Source organism: Triturus cristatus, chromosome 2_2 (assembly GCF_964204655.1).
Source record: "Triturus cristatus chromosome 2_2, aTriCri1.1, whole genome shotgun sequence".
Classification (NCBI taxonomy): Eukaryota; Metazoa; Chordata; class Amphibia; order Caudata; family Salamandridae; genus Triturus; species Triturus cristatus.
The window spans coordinates 473,793,097-473,816,946 of NC_140582.1; positions in this window are offsets into that span (position 1 = coordinate 473,793,097).

The window sequence follows — 23,850 nt, forward strand, 5'->3', positions numbered from 1 at the left end:
TTGAATCAAACCACCTCGGTCCTGTTTTTTCCGAATTTTTAACACTTTTAGTTAGTAGAGTCTTTATTGATTTATTAATGTTCGAAAAGGCCTCTATCAGAGTATCAGGGAGAAACTCTTCACTAAGACAGTAATCAATTTCTTTCCTACAAATTGTAACCACCTCTTGTTGGACTTTTGGTGGGTCTACTCCAGTCCATTTAATTCTTGTGCCATTAGATCTAACAGGGAGGATATTTAAAATACAATCCTCAGTATTCACCAATTTATTACCCCAATCTAAAATTACAATGGAAATACTATTATGATCACTCACTACCTGTTCAGATATCCATAAATCAGTATAAAAGCTATTCTTTGAAATTAAGATGTGGTCGATATTACTGAAAGCATTTCGCCCCGTAAAAGTTGGACATTTAGTATGACCCTTACTAAATGTGCAGTCTAATAAATCAAGATCAAATTTTGCCATGATCATGTTTAAAATTGTACCATATCTGCAATGGGGGAAGTGTAACATATCATCATCATTCTTGTTACTATTACTATGAACTTTCATAAAGCCACAAGAATTAATTTGTGATGTGGGACATGTTCGTATATTAAAGTCTCCAACCCAAAGGATAATGGCAAGTTTACCAGAGAGTGCCAGTACCCTATCTATTTCCTTTTCTAATGCATACAGCAGATCTCCCCTATCGTTGGAAAAGATGGAATTATAATAGTTAATTAATATTAAATCCTTACCCTTTGGAAACTCAAATCTCAATACTTGGCTGTGATTACATACAGATGAGTAACTTACAACTTTACACCCAAGTATTTTGTTTGATATAAGCATCAGCAATCCTCCCTTCGCTCTTCCTGATGTGGACGGTAAAGCACTTAAACAATATGAGGAATATCCTTCGACCACAACAGGATTTCCTGTAAACAAATAAAATCATTGCTGCATGTAATAAAGTACTGCCAAAAACGGGTATCTAATTTTTTACCAAGGCCTGCAATATTCCAGGTTATAAATGTATAGCCCCCATGTGTTATTGTTTGCATTCTTTGACTAGTGGAAGGAGTCATAGTTGTGATAGTGCCTGTTACAATTTCAACATTCCGTGACCCAACTACTTGCTCATTAATATCATTTATATCAGGAACAGTATACACAATATTGTCGTTATCTAAGGCCACCTGCTTAAGTTTTGTATCTTTATTAATTTCATTTCTACTAACAACTAGCCCATAATCTATCCCACTGTCTTTCCCATCAATTGATGTTACAATCTCGGGTCTCTCTTGTCAATCAAGCTCAAGTTCAAAGATAGCTTTATTCGATTTCAATGTTAAAATCATAAAAGCACAATAGAAATAAATACAATTTAAAATACAAAAGTAGAAATCGAAGTACATAGAACTTAAGTACATCATAATTGGGGTGTCCAAGATAAAAAACAGTCTCTGGAAATTAGTCCATAGAAGATCTACACCGAATTACAAATTTTAAAAACTTAGATACAGCGTTAATAGTTATTTCATCTTCTAATAGAAGCAACTTTAAATACGCAGGTCTACACTGCCTTAAGCCCCAGGCCTTAAGGAGGGGAATCAAATATTTCTTTCTTCCCCAGGTGTAAAATTTACAAAATAAAACACAATGTATTGACGATTGCATTGCAAGATCATCACAAGGACATTTGATTAAATTTGAGGACCAATCATTACTATCTGGAAATGTTATCAGCCTATAATAGGTGCCAGTCGTCAATCGGGCTAGCAACATTCTGTCATAACTAGAATGATCGGGAGACAGATAAGGCTGCAAACCAGGGCCCTGCACAAGTAAGTTATGTTGAATTACAGATATCTTACTACTCTCCTCGAGCCATCGTTTACTCTCCAGAAAGGCAAGGCAGCTTTTTTTAAAAGCGTTTCTGGAGATCGCGGATAGCGAGCAGGGATTATCAAAGAAGGTTGAATACCCCATATTGGTCATAAACTCCTTTACATAAGAAATCCACTGGATGTCTTTCCATCTCTCTAATTTAAGGCAATCAATCAAGATAATTCTATTAAAAACAGTTGCCTCTGAGGTCCATATCTTATGCCATAAGAGTAATGGGTTGATTTTAATAAGATCCGAAATATAAACCAAATCCAATTCCTTATGGCAGATATATGTGGAGGTCGATTTGGGAACCGCTAACAGATAGCGCAGGAAAAGATTTTCTTTTACTTGAATTTCCTGACAATCAGCGATACCCCATATACCAGATCCATATAAAGCAGTTGACACACATTTGGACTTGTGAATATCCATTAGAATATGGACGGGCCTACCCCCCAGTTTATTAGCAAACTGTTTTACTGCACCAAAGGCACGGGCAAATGCAAGATTCCTAGCCCTAATCGCTGCTTTCCAGGTGCCTTTTTGGTTAAAAACAATCCCCTAATATGAGAAGGTACTTGTAAGTCCTATCTTAGACTTTTCAATAAAAATATTACAAGAAAGTTTTTTCTTTGATGAGCAGCACATGGAGAAAGTTTTCCCTATGTTTATTTTTAGGCCCCTAGAGCGCATAAAAAAGGAGAAACTAGTTAATGCCTTTTGGAGGCCCATTTGGGTTCTGGCCATGTTAACCGCGTCATCCGCACTTCATTTATGTACAAATTAAAAAGAAAAGGTGCCAGAATACAACCCTGTCGAACGCCTTTCATTATTGGGATCTTGCTGGTACACTCTCCATTTTTTCCAAAACTTACCTTTGCCCCTGCCCCTCTATATAATTCTTTGATAAAATTAAGAATATTTAAATCTATGCCCAGCCCTATTAGAGTATCCCATAAAACCTCATGGTTCAAACAATCAAAAGCTGAACTAAGATCAACAAAGGTCATAAAAAGGCTGCCTTTTTTTGCCACCATGTATTTGCCAGTTATTAAGGCTAAGTTGAGTCCTTGTTCAATAGTACCTAACCCGGCCTTAAAGCCATACTGAAACTTAGAGAGAACATCATTTTCCTCAGCCCACGTGTGTAATCTATTTAAAATAATTCTACCTGCCACTTTCATCAAGGAATCAAGTAGGGAGATAGGCCTATAACATTTGGGATCATTTCGATCTCCCTTTTTAAAAATAGGCACCACTATGGCTTCCTGCCAAGTCGGTGGAAATCCCCTAATGTTAAAACTATTTAACACATTGGTCAACAATGGAGTCCATAAGGAGATGGTATCTTTATATATGTCTATAGGGACTCCATCGGGCCCGGGGTCTTTATTTCTTGCACTTTCAAGTAAGGCTAGTTCCACTTCGGAGACAGAGAATAAAATCCTCAGAGGAAATAGAACAGGAGGAATAGGCTCGGTAACAGCCTGCTGATTTTGGAGATTAGGGTTTATATTAAACAAAACATCTTTTTTATAAAGCTCGGTGAAATAATCCACCCAGGCTGATTCTTCAATGGCGAGCTCTATCTTGTCAGAATTCCTTTCTACAAAGAAGGGAGCATTAACTGCTCTCCAGAAGGCAGTGTTATCTCTCAGGGAGCTAGCCTTTACTAATGCATTCCACGCATTCTCCTTCAGCTCCGTTTTCCGTTTATTTAACGAAATTTTGTAAGCTGCCCTAGCGGCTCTAACTTCTAGCATATCTTTAGGTGTTTTCTTTAGGATCTGCTTTAAATTGGAATGTGCTTTAGTGCAATCTGAGTTGAACCATCCCTCTGTTTTTTGTCTCGCCCCCTCTCGCAATGTTTCTGTTAGCTTTTTACCAATATATAATGTAATCTGATCGAAGGCACAAGTAATCACACCAGGATCAGGATAGTCCTCAAGGCAAATCTTGAAATTATTATATTGATCCACTATTAGATTCTGGAGGAAGTTTGTAGGATCAACCTTATTCCATTTTATGGCATATCCATTTTGTCTTGACATAGAAATAGCATGGCGGAATAGATTTTCAGCTACATTTGGGGCAGGTCTAGAACTCGTCTCGATATCAAAAGTTGTGCTAATCGGGAAGTGGTCACTCATCACAATGTCCAATGTTTTAAACGACTGGACGTTACGATGGTGAGTAGTAGTAACCAGAGTGTAGTCTATAACAGACTGTAAACCACGCCCATTAAAAGTGGGTTGGAATTGAACCTGGGGAGTACATAGTTCGTTTACAAAGCCCAGATTCCAGTCAAAAGTTAAACTATTAAACAAGTTTCCCAACGAGGTATGCTCGAAATGTGTGCATGGGTCACCAATTAGGTTGACCATTCCACATATACCCGAGTTACTATGAGGGCTCAAATGGCAATTAAAATCACCCGTCATAATGATACAAGTATCATTTTGTTCCGAGCCAATAGCACAACATAGTGAGTTATTTAAATCTTCGAAAACTTTGTTCTGATCTTCCTTCGGGATGTTATTATATAAATTAACTAGGATAATGAGTCGGTTTCCTCCTGCAGTTAAACGAAGAACCTGAAAACAATTTTGCTCCCCTGTAGTCTGCTGCTTTATATCCAAATTGACCATATTAGAGATATAAGTACAGAGCCCACCAGAGCTTCTGCCTCTCCTAGACTGGGTTGCAGGGGAGAAGTATGTACGGTACCGTGCAAGATGGATCTCGACCTGTTCCCAGCACTCCTGCAGGCAAATAACATCATATTTCTCGATTAAATCGCAGAAGATGGGATCATTTACCTTGTTTGATAGGCCCGCTATATTCCAGGATAGAAGAGCCAACTCCCCCCTTACAACATCTCCATGACGCTCCAAGACAGAGGAACAATCAGCACACAGATTTGTTTCCATCAAAGGAGAGTTACTTTCAATATCTAACTCCGCAATAGGTTGGACTTCTTTTGAGGCTAAAACACTTTTTGGATCAAGAACAGAATGTATAGACATTTCATACTCTTGTTTGACTGGTTCCTCAAAAAATAATTGGGAAACTATTGGGGAAGCTAATACCTTTTTGACCCTACCCTCATCAATGTCCCTTAGGGGGCCATTTACCAGGTAATTAGAACTTTTGTACAGTTTATTAAGGCTAGAGCAGTGATCAAGTGGACCTTGACCGGTCCGATGGAGTCAATCCACCATCTCCAGGCTGCTATATCGGTTGGAAGTTGGTATTCCTCTCCAAGTGTCCCTGTATGTTAGATCCCTGATGGGTTGCCTTCCCCATTCCCTCGTATCCGCTCTTCTGTCTTGAGTGCCCAGAGTAACCCAGTTACAATCATGAGGTGGATAAGAGTAAGATCTGGGAGGGTAGAAGAAGGATAGTCGTTTGGTTTCAATACTCCCATTATTACATTGCGTCTCCCAGGAACAAATATAATCGACCATACCCCGGTCCTCAAAATTGACCAAAATGCAATCACCCTGTGTTGATTTTCTTTCTGGCCCCACCCAAGAAACCCTATGGACCATTAGAATCTTACTCGTCCTATTAGGAGGGAGTGGTCGATTTATATTGAGCCAGTGTTGGACCTTGTTTTTTAATGAACCAATGGATTCTTCTTTGTCCTCCTTCAATTCGGGGACCCCCGTCAAAATCACCAAAAAAGGAGATACTTCCGGAGGCAAATTGATAGCTGAAATCCCCGGTTTAGGTCCCCAATTATGATCTTTAAGTATATTTGGCTCCTGTACACTATTAACAGATGGATTATTATTTTTTTCTATTGGATATTTCTCTGACATGGCGGATATCGTTCTATTTACCTTTAGAACGGGGGCTGGCGATTTAGGTATCGAAGAACCCACTATTGCATTTTTTGTATATTTTGGTATCCCAATCACAGCCTTTGATGCCTCGGTGTTAATCGAGGTCTTAGAGGAAGCAGCCAAATCTGTTAGCTGCATCTCAATCTTCTTCAATCTAATTTCTAAGGGGGAGAGATATGTTTTAAAAAGCTCCCTTATGCGCTCAAAAAGCTTGTAGTCAGACTCAGAAGTCTTGGAATTTATGGAAATATCTGGAGGGACCACAACACTAGGCAAATCCAATATCACACTATTCACACTTGGACAATTATGGATAATACCATCCTTTGACTGCCGTTCAGTTCGCTCAACAGTCCTAAGGGGAAGTTAACCTAACCCTTTTTCCACAGGTGCACTGATTTTTTGTAAATTCCTAGACTTTTTTGCTTTATTTTCATTTTTATTTTTATTTTTCTTAGGGTTTTTAGATGTTTTTGGTATGGCACCCTCATTTACTCTCCTCGTCTGACTATTAATTAGGTCTTGTGACAATGATTCTGGGACCAAAGGTTCTGGAACAAGAATCGGGGACCTCTCTAATTGCGAGAAGGATATGCATTCCGTCATTGACAGTGACAAGTCTACTACATTTGGGATACTATGTAAGTCCGCATGTACTAAAATCGGGACTACTTTGTTACTTTGTTGGTCGGGAGTTTTAGCTGTTGCAAAATGGCCCATAGATGAACGCTTTGCTAATAACAAATCTTGTGACACTCTTCGTTCCATGAGAGCGATCCCTTGATCAATAACTGAATTGGCTCTTACAATGAAATTATCTAGTGGGCCAGTAATACTGGTAGCATCCATGGTCACCTTGTTCCTACTCCCTCGTGTAGTCGCCATTGTTAATAACAAATAATTAAACAACCGATTAATACTAAACAACAGCAAAGTATAGTATGCACCACCTAACAATAGAGGACGTTGGAGGGGGGCCCGATCCGGTCTTACTCGGTCTGTAACGGGCTAAAACAGGCCCGCCCTTTGCCCGGGCTTCGCCCGGCGCGCGACCCGCGCGCGTCCCACGTCGCGTCACTGGACTCAGTGTTTACAGGTAGCAAGAAACAAAAAGGGGAGTGTCCGGAAAGAGGCCGCAGCTGTAGCTGGTTTCACCGCTGCAGAGCCTCGCAGTCCCTCACCCAGGGCAAACACAGAGTTACTGACAGAGTTCCAGAAGCACGAACGGCTCCCACGAAGTGGGGGCCGTGAGTCGTCTTTTGAAGGCAGGCAAAGGGGAGTGTCCGGGAAGAGGCCGCAGCTATTGCTGGTTTCACCGCTGCAGAGCCTCGCAGTCCCTCACACCCAGGGCAAACACAGAGTTACTGACAGAGTTCCAGAAGCACGAACGGCTCCCGCGAAGCGGGGGCCGTGAGTCGTCTTTTGAAGGCAGGCAAAGGGGAGTGTCCGGGAAGAGGCCGCAGCTTTAGCTGGTTTCACCACTGCAGAGCCTCGCAGTCCCTCACACCCAGGGCAAACACAGAGTTACTGACAGAGTTCCAGAAGCACGAACGGCACCCCTCTTGTCAATCATTATCCTCCAGTGTGCCCAAAGGTTGGAAACTGTTATACAACGGGATAGTAAAACATGTGGCACGGGGCGCTGATGGAGGCATTGAGTTAGTAGTTGGATAATGGATTTTTTGGTATGAAACGCAATCACGTGCAGGTAAGGATCTATAAAAGTAACCCAGCGGCAGTAATGTCGTGTTGAAATCCCACAAGAAGGTGGAAGGGCATTGGTTATGGTTTTATAAGCCCAACCTGGTGACCTAAAATTAATTATTATACAGTCCCCAGCGAAGTTTTTCGATAATGGGCCTATCCATCCAACCATTTGGGTAAGTATTATCTGGTCGGCCCTCATTTTGGGGAAACCACAGTATTTGGATAACCAATGCAGGGTTTTATTTTTTAAAGTTTCGTTGTTTTCTAGTTGCCCTTCCCGTAATTTGGGTGCATTGGAAAGAACAGCCACGTATGCCTCACATTGTGGTGGTAAGTTGAAAACCGCTGGTAAATGAGTGTTATTAAAATTTTCAGTATCATGTGGCTTTCTTACCTGCTCTAGGGTTTCATTCCTGTGGGTTCTTTTACCATTTGGTGGCATAATATTTTTAACTGGTGTTGGATTTATTAACTCCTGTAAATTATTCCTATTATCTAGGTTACTGTTGGTAGTTGGACCAATAGTAGGATCAACAGATACTAAATTTAACGAATTACTAGTTACTAAACTCCTGGATACATTATTTACCGTCGTGTTAATCTGGTCACAAGGATTAATTAAATGGACTTGCGGTCTATGGTTATCCAGATATCTACCAAGTCTATGAACCTCTCTAGTCAGGATATCTATTTTCTCGTGCAATGGTCGAATTATCTCGGTAATTTTCTCAGTAAGGACCTCCAAACTAATGGAACACATAGGTTCCCCATTGTTCAAAGCTACTTTCTGTTTAGTCAACGTCCCTCTTGTTGCTATATGCTTTCCTTTGGCTGTCTTACTAATACCCTGGCCTAAGTTTCTCCTTTTGCCCCCTTTATCTAAATTCTTAGGCTGTGGCGAAGAGGGTGGATTGGGTGAGTCTGGTGTATTAGGGGTCCGGGAGCTATATACATTCTCTGTATCAGCCAAGGCTATAACAGAGATTATACCCGGTGTCCCATCTGCTATACTCAATCCGTCCTCCCTATGTGTATATACCTCTGCGGTCACATCAACTTGATCCCCTCCCCTTATGCCTGTTCCCATTGAAATCCGTCTCTCAGTTCGATCAATTTCCTCAGCCAGGGCACTGACTGCTTTAGTTAAATATGTATCTATAGTATTAGGTTTGTTATCTGCAACAGGTTTTACTCGGCGTATGGACATGATTGCTCGGTAAATATAAGATAGCAGTGTTCTCAACCCACACGTTTAAACTACACCTATATACGAGCAAATGGCGCGTAGAGAATTTACCTAATACACATACAATGTTACGCTCTTACTCGAAGCGCATAGTGTCAATAAGGTGGCCCAGCCCGGCCTCCTATGGCCCCTGACGGTCACAAACTTCTCCCGGCGCGGCCCGCGGGACGAGGATCCGCCTTGACCTTTATGCGCCTCCTGGCGCCCAGTAGCAGCGTCTGCGGCGACCTCGCTGGTAGCAGGGCTGCTGGGGGATGTAGTCCTGGTCACGTTGTGGAGGGCGGGGCAGCGGAGCAAAGCCCAGCCAAGGGGAGAGTCAACGAAGGGGTGCGGCGGAGCAAAGCCCGGCCGAAAATAAAAAATCACCAAACAAAGTTCCACAGGTTCCTCGGCCCCGCCCTGACCTTTATGCGCCTCCTGGCACCCGGTAGCAGCGTCTGCGGCGACCTTGCTGGTAGCAGGGCTGCTGGGGGATGTAGTCCTGGTCACGTTGTGGAGTGGGGGGCAGCGGAGCAAAGCCCAGCCAAGGGAAGAGTCAACGAAGGGGTGCGGCGGAGAAAAGCCCGGCCGAAAATAAAAAATCACCAAACAAAGAATATCAGTCACCAACAAAGTACAAGATGGAAACAGTCCAGGTTTCAGCCCTTTCTCGTAGGATTAGCAAACAAAAAAGGGTGATGCACATTCATAAATATGCATATAAATAAATGCTGTGTCTCTCGAAGAAATTTGTTTACTTGACCTTATAAGCATTGGCAGAAACTGCTGGCACTACATCTGGGCAGAGCCTACTCCATGACATGACTATTCGCACAGGCAAAATTATTTCCACTGACTATAATTGGCCCTTTTCCTTTTCGACCTGATCATATGTCCCATGTATTCGACTTTTCTCTAATCCCAAAAACCATGAAAGATGGGGGAAAGAGTTAAGCGCTCGCCACTGACGTGTGTTATTTGTGACTCACAACATTGAATCAGACAAGGCCAAATCAGCCTTCCATCCTTCAGTGGTTGGCAAATTGAGGGTTGTTAAAAAGGGCAATACTAACTCAGCTTGGAGTGTGGATTTCAGGAAAAATCTGCAATCTGCCGCGTAGCGGAGTTTACAGGCACCCACAAAAAGTGGCACAGCATTTTGTCTACTTTTAAGATGACTATTGTGATTTGAAGGGACAGTGCATGCACATAATTTCTGGTCCCGTTCCGAATCCTGACAGACCTTCAGCACCCTCCCTATGGGAGCCCAGTCTGTGCCCATGGGAGTCACGTGCCATGAGCCATGGAGGGGGGCTTCTAGAACTCAGAGTTAAGAGCAGCAGGTCCTTCTTGCCATTTCTCTACAGACCCAAGCTTGCAGATGCATCACACAGTGCCCAGGAAGAGCACTGGCATGGAGCCACTATGCTTAACTCCCTTACCATTACCGGCAGCTTCCCAAGGTCTCCCCTGCTGTGGTTGTGGGAGGAAGAGGCTCTGCCCTCTTCTGCATCCCTTCTGGCAACCAGTAAGAACACTATATTATTATCCTCGTCATTATTGCCATTCAGCATTTTAGGGATCTCATTCTGCCTGCATTGGTGTGCTTGCTCCTGGCAATGGATACGGCCATGGCATGACACCTTTAAGGGAAGTGCCTCGAGCAGCATCAGACAAGCCTTTTCTGGGCATGGCCAGTCATGGTCAGCCTCACAAAAAGGTCCGGCCTTTCTCAATCTACCCTCACAGGCCCTGGGAGGCCTTTGTTAAGACTTAGACTGATAGTCACAGTGATTCTACTGGCTCATGGAATTAGTGGAATCTCACAAAGTTTTTTGCTAACACCGCAGAATTCTGCAGAGTGAAACTCCGCGAGCTCCACCCAAGCCTAATTATAATTGTGCGTTCCAAAGGAGTGTCAGCCATCTTACATGGTGTTGTTGAGGTAAGAGGAGATGGTACAAGTGCTAGAAAGGCTGAGCTTGAGGCCAGTGAACAGGGTTCAAGTCTCCGACGCTCAACATCCTATGTTTCTATGTAAATAACTTCTCAAATTGCAAATCCTGTCAAATTGCAAAATAAAAAAAAGTAGCAAAGGGGGTAATAAATTTAAAAAAGAAATCCTCTAACTTTGAAGTGATTAAAAGACTATTAAACAGGGGCCCTGCTGACAGCAAGGAAAATTGCACAGATGAAGCAAAACAAAATAAGCAGTGAAGGGGTCATAGGGATTGGGACGGGGTAGAAGAAATAGTACCTGCATTAAAGCAGACGACCACCAATTAAGGAGAATTAATGTGTAGTTGAGCAGTGCTCCTGAGCTCCAAACGGAAGTCAGGTAATGGGACCGGAAACCAAGGAGGAGCCACCGAAGAATGGTGTAGTCAGCAGGCAGGGTTACACTCTATATAGCGAATACAGCAGGTTTTGCAGACAGCACATGCGCGCTGCCTCGGTTCGACCTAAAAACCATAGAATTTCACTGAAAAAAACAAAGTTTATAGGGACATGATAGTTATGCTCAGGTTTCACTCATACAAAACCGGTGAAATTCAGCTGTTATAGTTAGTGAGCCAACTACAGGGCTCGACAAATCCACTCGACCGCTCGCATTTGCGAGGTAAATTTAATGAGGTCAAACTAGTTTTAGGTCCTACACGCCCTTTCTGGCGAGTAGGAAAACATACTAATTTTTGTCCTCTGTCTTTGAAAACTAAGAAAATGTGACAAGATAACAAGATTTAAAGGCATTTTTATTGCTCACAAAGCAAATGAGCAATAAAGATGCCTTTAAATCTTGTTATCTTGTCACATTTGCTCCGCTTTCAGAGACGGAGGTCAAGTAGGTTACTGTTAGGTTGAGGAGATTTTTCATGGTACTAGACCTGCAGGACTAGTACAATTTTTCAGATTTTTCGAGCCCTGGCCAACTATAACTCACGCCCCCGCACTGCACTGCTGAGGTCTTCACATATTATGTCACTCATGACATGGTCAGTGACATCACTGATGCCATTATCCATAGAATCTCTGACGCACCCACTCACACCACCATATAACCTTTCATACACCCACTTCAACTTTCACACTACCATTTTCAAACCCATTTACACACCCATACCAGTACTTCCACAGCCACTGACTGATTCATAGATCAACACACACATCTCACTCACCCATACAGCCACTCATTCACCCACTCACTCATTTATATGGCCACTGACATATCCACTCATAAACCCATACAGCTATTCACACACTGAGTCAGTCACCTATAGAGCTACTCACACACTTACTCACTCCCCCATACAATCACACAGCCACTTACTCACCCATACAGTTTTACAAACCCTCACTCACTTACTTATACAGACACTAACACATACTCATTCACCTATACAGTCATTGACACAAGCACACACTCACCCATACAGCCACTCTCACATTCACTCACTCGCCCATACAGTCACTAACACACCCCATCACTAAACTGTGCTGCCTTTCACATGCCCTGTTGCTCACCCATATACCACTGACAGACATACTCTCTCACCCATACAGCCTCACACTCACACACACACTCGCTAACCCATACAGCCACTGACTCACCTACTCACTCATTCAAACAGGCAGTCACACACCCCCTCACCCACCTATGTAGACGCTCAGACACCAATAGAGATATTCAGACAACTAATCACTCACCCATACAGAAACGCAGGTACCCACTCAAACACCCATATAGCCACTTAGAAACCAACTGACAGACGGGTAGAGACATTCACACAACCAGTTAGTCACCCATACATTCACTGAGACACCTCATCATTCACTTATACAGTCAGTCACACACTCACTGAATCATCCAAACAGGCACCCATACACCCACCGATTCATCAATACACCTTGGTACATATATTTAACACTCAAACATTTTTTAAAAACACTCACAGACAATTGGATGATGTGCTCAGTGATGTCATTTGAGATGTCCTCAGTGATGTCACCAGTGATGTCACTGGTCATGAGTGTTGTAATATGTGAGGTCATAAGCAGTGTATTGCAAGTTATAGTTAGCTCACTAACTATAACAGTTGAATTTCACTGGTTTTGTATGAGTGAAACCTGAGCCTAACTATAATGTCCCTGTAACCTTTGTTTTCTTCTGTGAATATCTATCTATACTCATACAAAACCAGTGAAATTCAGCCATTATAATTACCTGAGCTAACTATAACTTAGGCACTGCTTATGACCTCACATATTACATCACTCATGACATGGGCAGTGACATCACTGATGACATCACTAAAACATCACTGATTACATCATCCAGTGAGTGTGAGTGTTTTCTAAAAGCCTATGAGTGTTAAAAATATATACCAAGGTACTAAGAAAGTTACAATAGTAAACTTTCTGTACTACTAATGAGCGATAGTATTTGAAACATATATCATGTGAGTGGCTGTGTGACTGTGTATATCTGTGTGTGTGGTTGTCTGGGTGTATGGGTAGTTGTGTGGGTGAGTAAGTGGCTTTGTGAGTGACTGTCTTGGTGAGTTAGAGTTTGTGCTAGTGGCTGTATGGTTGAGTGAGTAGCTGTGTGAGTGGTTGTATTTGTAGGTGAGTGGGTGTGTAAGTGAAGTGACTGTTTGGGTGAATGAGTGGGTGTCTGAAATGGTTGTATGAGTGAGTGACTGGCTGTGTGGGTGAGCGGGAGGCTGTTTGAGTGGATGTTTTGTTAAATGAGTTGGTGTGTGGGTGGCTGAATTGTATAATAAGTATCTGACTGAATAGATGTATGGGTGTGTGAGTGCTTATCTGGATGTATGAATGTATGTGGTTGTCTGGGTGTATGAGTGCTTGTATGGGTGTGTGAGTCTCTGTGTTGAGAGGCTGTATGGGTGCATGAGTGATTGTGTGAGTGGCTGTATAGGTGAATATGCATGTGAGTAGCTATATGGGTGAGTGTGTGGCAGTGTGAGTGTCTGTATGGGTAAGTGACTGGTTATATGAGTAGCTTTATGGGTGCTTGAGTAGTTGTATGAGTACCTATATAAGTTAGTGTGTGGGGTCTGAATGGCTCTATAGTTGAGGGAGTGATTGTGTGAGTACTTGCATGTGTCTGTGAATGGGTATGTGAGTGGTTGTGTGGGTGTATGAGTGGGTGTAAGAGAAGTTGTATGGGATGTGAGTGGGTATGTCAGTAATTCTCTGGATGATGTCATCAGTGATGTCATTTGAGATGTCATGAGTGATGTCACTGACCGTGTCATGAGTAATGTAATATGTGAGGTCATAATCAGTGTTTTGCAGGGAAGTAAGCTATAGTTAGCTCAGGTAACTGCAGAGTTTCACTGGTTTTGTAAAAGTAAAATGTCAGCCTAACTTTAACGTCTCTGCAACCTTTGTTTTTTCAGTGAATTTCTAGGTTTTTTAATTTCAATTTCCTATCTATAACGTCCCTGTAACCTTTGTTTTTTTTTCAGACCTGGACATAAAATTCCGCTCCACTCTCGGCGTTTGCAGAATTTGGCAACTCTGCGTTCTGTGGAAAAAGCTGGGTTACCAATAAACTCAGCACTCCACAGTGGAGTGGAATTTTTTTTCCGTTGCAGTGCTCATCATGACATTTTGCTCTCACGCGGAGCGCAACACGACTTGACAGGTGCTTGCAAGCAGCCAGACAACCCTCAGCAGCCAAAGGGAGTTTATCCTCCAACCAGTATGGTTTCAGGAGGCCCCTTTACAGATTACTTGAGAAAGCAGACGGGGCCTCCAACCAAGTCTCAGCAATGCCTGTGAGGGCTTACGTTTCACAACAATAGGGGTTTTTGGTCCCCAATGGCCCTCATCAGCCAAGGGGAGTTCATCCCCCAACCAATAGTACACTAGGAGGCCCCTGTGCAGAGTGATTGAAAAAGTGGGTGGGGCCTCCAACAACATTTCAGCAATCTGGCTGCGGGGGACTTACTTGTTGCAACAATAGGAGTTCTTGGTTTTCAACAACTCTCAGCAGCCATGGGGAGTTCACCCTCCAACCAGTAGTATGCCAGGAGGCCTCTGTGCAGAGTGTTGAGAAAGGGGGTGGGGCACCCAACAATGTCTCAGCAATCTTTCTGTTTAGACTTACTTGTCACAACAAAAGGGTTCTTGGCCCTCAACGACCCTTAGCAGCTAAGGGATTTTGTCCCCCTACCAGTAGTATTCCGGGAGGCTCCTTTGCAGAGTGGTTGAGAAAGGGGGTCCGACCATTACCATATAGGTAGGGGGGCCACCCAGCCTCCCTCCTAAGGCCGATTTCCGCCCCGTGGACCCCATCACCTGAGAACTGGGAATTTGTCCTGGGGCGTGTACTAAGGGACTGCGAGGGGAGCCTCAAGGCCCTCACAGTCCCAGCTGGCTCCCCACCTCCTGCTGGAGCTGATAGTGCTCTGACAGACAGAGGGGCTGCTGAAAGGCAGCTCCCTGTCTGTCAACGCAATGTTTTCATCTGTTTGCCCCGGGGAGATGGTGGTTCCCGGGGCTGTGGGGGAGGGCAAAGCCCCCAACATTATTTTACTGTGATTTGCCCTACTGAGGTGGCAGTACTCGGAGTGCAGACAGGCCCAGCGGGCCTGCCCGCATATATATTTTCAAGTGCTGTAGGAGGTGGCAGTCCTAGGGCTGTGGGGGGCCACCCGCACCCCCACATTATTTTACTGTGATTTGCCCCATAATGGTTGGGGTCCATGTGAGCAGGCAGGTCCAATCAGCCCAACCGCATACATATATGAGAGTGTACTGGGGAGGTGGTAGATCCATGTGCTGCAGGGGGGCTGCACGAGCCCACCACATTCTTTTATGTACATTTGCCCCAGTGAGGTAGTGATCCCCAAGGCTTTCATAATCCCAATTTTATTTATTTTAAAATATTTTTATAGCGCTGGCTAGACCCAGAGGTATCAGAGCGCTTTACATGAGTAAGATAATATAAACATGGCATACAATTAGATAAAAGATAATGAAACAACATGCGAAGTATACAAATCAAAATAGATAAACAGGTGCAAGAGATAAACACTTCAAGTAACTAGGTGGGTGATGTTAAGGAAATGGACAAATATAACATGGTGATTGGGGATCAAGTGCAGGTCACAGGTTAGGATCCCCAATAATAATTGGGCCAACATGGCATTCAAGTAGATAAGGAATAATGAAGAAAACATGTGGGATATACAAATCAAATAGGTAAACAGGGGCAAAAGCTATACATTTCAGGTAATTAGGTAGATGATGTTCAGGAAATGGACAGGTTTTACTTGCCTAATATAACATGGTGATTGGAGATCAAGTGCAGGTCACTGGTTAGGATCCCCAATAATAATTTAGGAGGTGGATATGAGGTCTTTTTTGAAGCTGGAATAGGAGGGGTTACAGCGCAGGTATTTTGGAAGGGCATTCCTGATGATAGGGGCATTACCATGGAAGGAGCGTGATTGTGTGGATTTCTTTTTATGAAGTGGTGGGATTAGGAGGAGGGTGTTGGTGCTTCTCAGAGTTTGTGTGGTGCCTGCAATGACGAGTTTCTTGGAGAGGTACTGCAGAGTGTTTTGGCGAAGGAAAATTCAGGCAGTTTTGTAGGCGTATCTGCCTTCAATAAGGAGCCATTTAAGAGATTTGAGAGCTGGGGATATATTATCGAAACGTTTGCAGTCTGTGATGAGCCTAGCTGCAAGGTTGAGCACAGCTTTGATTGGAGCAAGGTGGACCTTTGGGATTCCATTGAGGATGGTGTTACCATAATCAATATGTGAAAGAACAAGTGACTGAACAACAAATTTAAAATCATCGGTAGGTATAAAGGGTTTGATTTTCTTTAGGTGAAGGAGAGTGAAGAGGGCTTCTTTAGCGGAGTTTTTGATGTGGACATTGAGGGCTAGGGTGTTGTCGATAGGAGATTTGACGGAGTTGGACAAGGTGAGTGAGCAGTTGAGTGCGTTAAGGTCAGAGATCCAGGATTGAACGGGCAGAGGGTTATTTTTAGGGGAGAAGAGAATGATTTCGGTTTTATTAGGGTTAAGTTTGAGATGATTGGAATGGAACCAGGTTTGAATCTTGGTGAGGGTGTTGTTCAGGTGTAGGATGTCATCATGAGTTTTAATATTGTAATAGATTTGGGTGTCATCGGCGTAGAGGTGGTAGTTGATGCCTACTTGTTTAAGAATGAGGGTGAGGGGTTCCATGAAAAGGTTAAAGAGGGAGGGAGATAGAATAGATCCTTGGGTAACTGCAAAGGAGACAGGAGTGGGGTTAGAAAGACAGTTTTGAATTTTGATTTGCTGAGTTCGGTGTTTTAAGTAGGACAAGAAGCATTTGTAGGCAGTACCATTAAGGCCGGAACGGGTCCTAAGCGCGTTAAGGAAGGCTGAATGGTTGACTGTATCGAAAGCTGCAGAGAGATCAAGGAGGAAAAGAAGGCAAGTCTCGCCATTATCGAGTGAGTGGTGGATGTCATCGATAACACTGAGCATTGTCATTTCGGTGCTGCAGCCTTTCAAGAAGCCTGATTGAAATGGGTCGAGTAGGCTGAAGTTTTCGATGTGTTTGTCTAGTTGTAGTAGGACACATTTTTCAAGGACTTTTGAGAGAAGTGGGAGGTTAGGGATGGGGCGTAGATTATTTAGGTCATTGGGGTCAGCACTGGGGTTCTTGATTATGGGAGAGATTTGTCCAAGTTGAAGGGAGGTGGGGACACAGCCAGTGGAGAGAGAGGTGTTGATGATTGTGGTCCTGTATGGTGTAATGATGTGCTTAAGGGCAGGGATAAGGTTAGAGGGTAAGGGGTCTTTTGTGTGGGAGGACGGTTTAAGAATACCAATTATTTCAAGGACTTCTAGCTCAGTCATGGGGAGGAAGTTGAGCAATAAGGCATTATTCTTTACTTGTGAGTTAGGGGAGTTGGATTCCGGAGATGTGGTAGGGGATAGGTGTGAGGAGTGGCTGGGGGATGGGGAAGTATGTAGGTGAGGAGTGTCGCTGGGGAGCGGTAGGGTAGCGGTCGGAAGAGAGAAGGGGTCAACAGGTGGAGGGGACGTGGTGTAGGAATTAGGGGTGAAGACAGGTTTGCATTGGGACTTGGAGGGGAGCTGTGTGGGAAGGAAGGATTGATCAATTTTAGCTATTTTTTCCGAGAAGAAGTGGGAAATTTCTTCACATCTGGTGGAGGAGGTGGAAGTTTGGTTTTGAATGATTTTGAAGAGTTCCCTAGGTCTGTCTTTGGCACGATCAAGTTGAGTGCGGAAGAAGGATGCCTTTTCCTTGAAGATGTGTTTTTTGTACGTGGATCTTGCATGTCTGAGGAGTGCAAGATGCCCTAGAGCCCTTGAGGTGGGGGCCATGCTCCCTCTCATATTTCTTTTTGTCTGCTGCCCTGACCTAGCCAACTCGGGGGCTATAATAAAAATAAGCGCAGGAGACCAAGCTTCTTTTGTTTATTTTACAGCAGATTGGTGACCCTGTCACGCATTTGTGGCAAAAGTGTCTTAAAGAATTGTTATTTGAACTGGTGGGGTCTTTCTGGGACACGCCCAAGAGGCTTATAGGGTCAGGGTATTTCTACCCCGCCCCTTCTATTTTTAAATTTTTTTGTGTGACTCTGCAGACAGAAATACCCTGAACCCTTAGCTCTGGTCATAGGGTCCCATGAGGGTATCTGCAGAAAAACAGAAATTAAAATTGAAGAAAAAACAAGGGCAGGCTCCTGCAATTCTTTTGAATTCAGCTCTCGGGTGGGCCAGGTCCTGGGAGCATTTTTTTAACAAAAGAAGGGAGTGCACGGGGCCCCCCTCATGTGGCTCATTGAGTCCTAGGGACCACTACCTCCTCAGGACATTATTGCTTAAAAAGGAGGAAGAGCATGGGGTCCCCCCTCCATAGGCTCTCTAAGCCCTGGGGACTACCACCTCCCAGTGGGCTAATTAAATATTGATGGGGGCCGAATGGACCCCCGAGCACTGGGGACCACAACCCCCCTGGTGCTAAAAAAAACCTTATGGGAGGAGGTCCATGCAGACCATCCTGGCCCCGGGGACCACCATCTCCCTGGGGGCAAATATGTATTAAAAAAAAGAAGAGGGGCAGAGTGGCCCTCCGAGTGGCCCAAATAGGGCTTCTGGGACCACCTTCTCCCCCAGGCTGACCATGAGAAGTAAAGGAGGGGCACCTGAAAGCCCTCCTCCTGGAGCCATACAAGGCCTGGGGGACAGCCACCACCCAGGTCCAGCACTGCTATATCCCGGGGCGCCCACCACTAGGGCACAGCTGTTTGCTTTAGCTTCATAGGAGCTTTGACAGCTGTTCTTCCAGTGGACGGGCACTGTCAAAATGCTCCCCCTTCCTGGAAGTTTCATCTCTTTCCGTGCCTGCAGACATGCTGGCAGGGAAAGAGATGGAACAGATTGCCCCTGCTTGGAGGGAGCTGCCCTTCCAGCAGCTCCCTCCACGCAGCCGCATGTCAGATCCCACCTTGAGGCTCCTACCGCGGTCCTGAGGAACAGCAGAAAAAGGCAAAATAATGGTCCAAAATGAGCAGACAGAGGCAGAATAAAGGGTACAAATTATCAGAAAGATGCAGAGTAAAGGTCACAAATGAGCAAAAAGAGGCACAATAAAGTTTAGCAACAAGCAGAAGGAGGCAAAGTAAAGGTCAGCAACGAGCAGAAAGAGGCAAAATAAAGGTGAGAAAGGAGCAGAAAGAGGCAGCATCAAGGTGAGAAACGAGCAGAAAGAGGCAGAACGCAGGTCAGAGATAAGCAGCAAGAGGCATAATAAAGCTCAGTAACGAAAATAAAGGGGCAAAATAAAGTTGAGAAATTAGCATACAGAGGCAGAATAAAGGTCAGAAATAAGCAGCAAGAGGCAAAACAAAGGAGAGAAACAAGCGGTAAGAGGTAAAATAACGGTGAGAAACGAGCAGAAAGAGGCACAATAGAGGTCAGCAAGAGGCAAAATATTGGTGAAAATTGAGCAAAAAGAGACAGACTAAAGGTGACAAACATGCAGAAATAGGTAGAATAAAGGTCTTCAACAAGCAGAAAGAGCCAAAATAGAGATCAGAAATTAGCAGAAAGAGGCAAAATCAAGGTAATAAACAAGCAGAAAGATGCAGAATAAAGGCAAGAAACAGGGAGAATAAAGGTAAAAAAGGAGCAAAAACAGGCAGAATAAAGGTCAGAAATTAGCAGAAAGAAGCGGAAAAAAAGGTCAGCCACGAACAGGAAGAGGCAAAACAAAGGTGCTAAACGAGCAGAAAGAGGCAAATAAAGGTCCGCAACAAGCAGAAAGAAGCAGAATACAGGTCAGAAAAAAGCAGCAAGAGGCAAAATAAAGGTGCAAAATAAGCAGGAAGAGGCATATTAAAGGTGAGAAACTAGCAGAAAGAGGCAGAATAATGGTCTGAATGAGCAGAAAGAAGCAAGATAAAGGTGAGAAGCAAAAATAGGTAGAATAGAGGTCAGAAGCGAGCCATAAGAGGCGGAACAAAGGTTAGCAATCAGCAGAAAGAGGCTAAATAAAGATCATAAACTAGCAGGAAGAGGAAAAATAAAGGTCAGAAACAATCAGAAAGAGGCAGCATAAGGTCAGAAACGAGCAGAAACAGGGAGGATAAAGGGCAAAATGGAGCTGAAAGAGGCAGAATAAAGGTCTGTAGTGAGCAGAAAAAAGGCAAGATAAAGGTGAGAAACGAGCAAAAAGAGGCAGACTAAAGGTCAGTAACGAGCAGAAATAGGCAAAATTATGATCAGAAACTAGCAGAAAGAAGCACAATAAATGTGAGAAATGAGCAGAAAGAGGCAGAGTAAAGGTGGGAAATGAGCAGAAAGAGGTGAAATAGAGGTCAGTAACAATCAGAAAGCGGCAAAATAAAGGTGAAAAACTAGCAGAGGGAGGCAAAATAAAAGTCAGCAATGAGCAGAAAGAGGGAAAATAAAGGTGAGAAACTAGCAGAAAGAGGCAAAAAGAGGACAGCAACGTGCAAAAAGAAGCAAAATACAGGGGAGAAATAAGCAGAAAGAGGTACAATAAAAGTCACAATGAGCAGAAAGAAGCAAAATAGAGGTTAGAAATGATCAGAAAGAGACAAAATAAAGGTCAAAAACGAGCAGGAAGAGGCAAAATAAAGATCAGGAACAAGCAGAAAGAGGCAAAAGAAAGGTCAGAAGTGAGTAGAAAGAGGCAGAATAAAGGTCAGAAATGAGCGGAAAGAGGTTAAAAAGAGGTCAGAAACCAGCAGCAAGAGGCAAAATAAAGATGAGAAATGAGCAAATACATGCAAAATAAAGGCCAGCAACGAGCAGAAATAAGCAAAAAAAGGTGAAAAACAAGCAGGAAGAGGCAAAATAGAGATCAGAAACGAGCAGAAAGAGGCAAAAAAAGTTCAGAAAGGAATAGAAAGAAGCCAAATAGAGGTCAGAAAGAAGCAGAAAGAGGCAAATAAAGGTCACAAACGAGTGGAAAGAGGCAATATAAAGGTCTGAAAGGAGCAGAAAGAGGCAAAACAGAGGTCAGAAACAAGTAAACATTGGCCCTCACCAACCATCAGCAGCAAAGCGGACTTCACCTCCCAACCAGCAGTGTGCCAGGAGGTGTGTTTGCAGATTAGTTGCGAAAGGAGATGGGGGTCTTTGAGATTGCAGCAATCCTTCTGAGGCGGTCTTCCTGGTGGCAACAATGGAGGTTCTTGGACAAGGATCCTCAGCAGCAAAAGGGACTTTATCCCTCAACCTGTAGTGCACTAGTAGGCACATTTTCAGAGTGGTTGGAAAAGGGGGCAGGGACTCTTACAAGGTCTCCACAATCCCCCTGTGGGGGACTTACTGGTGGCAACAATAGGGGTTCTTGGACCCAAAGGACCCTCAGCAGCCAGGGGGACTTCCTCCCCCAACTGGCAGTATGCCAGGCAGAGTGTTTGCAAAGTGGTTGACAAAGGGGGTGGGCCGTCTGACGAGGTATCAGCAATCCCGCTGTGGGGGATTTACTGGTGGCAACAATAGGGCTTCTCTTCTTCCAAGGACCCTCTGCAGCCAAGGGGAGGGGGCTTCATCCCCCAACCAGTAGTGTACCAGGAAGAGCATTTGAAGAGTGGCTGCGAAAGGGTCAGGGCCCTCTATGAGGTCTCAGTAAGTTCCGCTGTGGGGGACTTACTGGTGGCAACAATAGGGGTTCTCTGCCTCCAAGGACCCTCAGCATCCAAGGGGATTTCAACCCCCATCCATTAGTGCACCAGGAGGCGCATTTGCAGAGTGGTTGGGAAAGGGGCAGGGCCTCCGAAAGGGTCACAGCAATCCCACTATTGGCGACTTACTGGCAGCAACAGTGGAGGCTCTTGGACCCCAAGGATCCTCGGCAGCCAAGGGGACTTCATTCCCCAACCAGTTGTGCACCAGGAAGTGCATTTACAGAGTGGTTGAGAGAGGAGGCGGGCCTCCAACAAGGTCTCAGATATCCATCTGTGGAGGATTTACTGGTGGCAGCAATAGGTTTTGGCCTCCAAATACACTCAGCAGCCAAGGAGACTTCATCCCCCAACTAGTAGTGCACCAGGAGGCATGCTTGTAGAGTAGAGGAGGTGGGGTCTCCGATGAGGTCTCAGCAATCCCACTATAAGGGAGTTACTAAAGGCAACAGTAGGGGTTCTTGGCCTCCAAGGTAGCAATATCCTGCCCATTCAAAGAACCCCATGTAATTTGGTGGAGTTGTTTGGTAACTCAGTTGAATTCCACAAAGAGAAGCTCCACGAGCTCTGCCCAGGCCAAGCAGAAAGAGGGAAAATAAATGTCAGCAACAAGCAGAAAGAGGTAAAATAAAGGTCATAAGTGAGTGGAAGAAAGGCAGAAAATGAGCAGGATCCCACTCACAGATAACTCAGATATTCACACACCTACTCAGACTCCCACTCAGAAACTCACGCACCCACTCACAGACCCACTAAGACAATCATGTACCCACTCACATACCCACTGATTCACTCATGCACTCACTCATATACTCACTCTCAAAGGTTACAGGTTACAGTTCAGAAACATAAAAAAGTTGAAATTCACCGAAAAACCAAAGGTTACAGGGACGTTGTAGTTAGGAAATAGAATTAAAATAACCTTAGAAGGGGGCGTGGTTTCTACACCGTGCAAGATGGCGAAGGACCTCTGAGCTCTGTAATGACACAAAGACATAAGTTTCTTTTTTGCCTTCTTTTGCTTATGCCAACCTGGGCCCAACTTGCCTTTTGGCTCCATGATGCCATCTTAACACTTTGTGTCAGCTTGACACTACTGAGGAGTTTTCTGTGTGGCCAGGAGCCATGGCGGTGAGTTCCTGTCAAACGTTAGCGGCTGCCATTTCATGACCTCGCCACTCACATTATATGCCGTCTACTGCCTTTCATCTGCTACACTGGATTCTCATTACCATGTATGCCTCTATAACTGTTGGAATGCATTCTTAATGCCTGTGAACTTGCTTATTCTTCTTTTTCCTGTCACTCCGGCTGCACTAATTTGCATTTTTCTCCAGCGGATGTAATTTTCTTATGTTAAAATTAGGGGTGGGCGGAATTTGCGCTACGCAAAGCTCCGCAAAATAGTAAAAATCTCCGCTAGCACGCAAAAGTTCCACGGAATTGCTTGTACTGCCCATTCGCGATGCTTTTTTCCTGTTCGCGAACGCTGTTTGCGTGCTCAGGGAGAAATATCTCGCGAACACGTATTTTGAAAGCGCGAAAAAGCAAAAAATCCTGCGAAGACGCGGATTGCGGAATTTTTGCCAATTCCGCGTTTTCCGCACCGAAATGACCCAAATTCCGCAAATTCCGCGAGCAGAACGGAATTTACCACCCCGGCCTAGTTAAAATCCTCTTTAATTTATAAAATAGAAATTTAAGTCACAGTTCTGAAAATGCAACTATTGAAAAGTTTAACTTTTCCTGTCGTAACCATTTGGTGCCTGCAGCCTGTGTCCTGGGTCACTTGACTAGGTGTAGTTGGCCTTTGTGCATTTGTTCCAGGCAGCGTCATAAAGCGGGGACTGGGTGTTGGCAGGATGGGAGGGGCAGAGCTGTCACCTTTAAAAGAGCTGCCTCAGCACACTCACAAAGGACTTCAGACTATCCTTTTGTCACCCGAGACATCATGGGACCAGGGCAGGGAGGA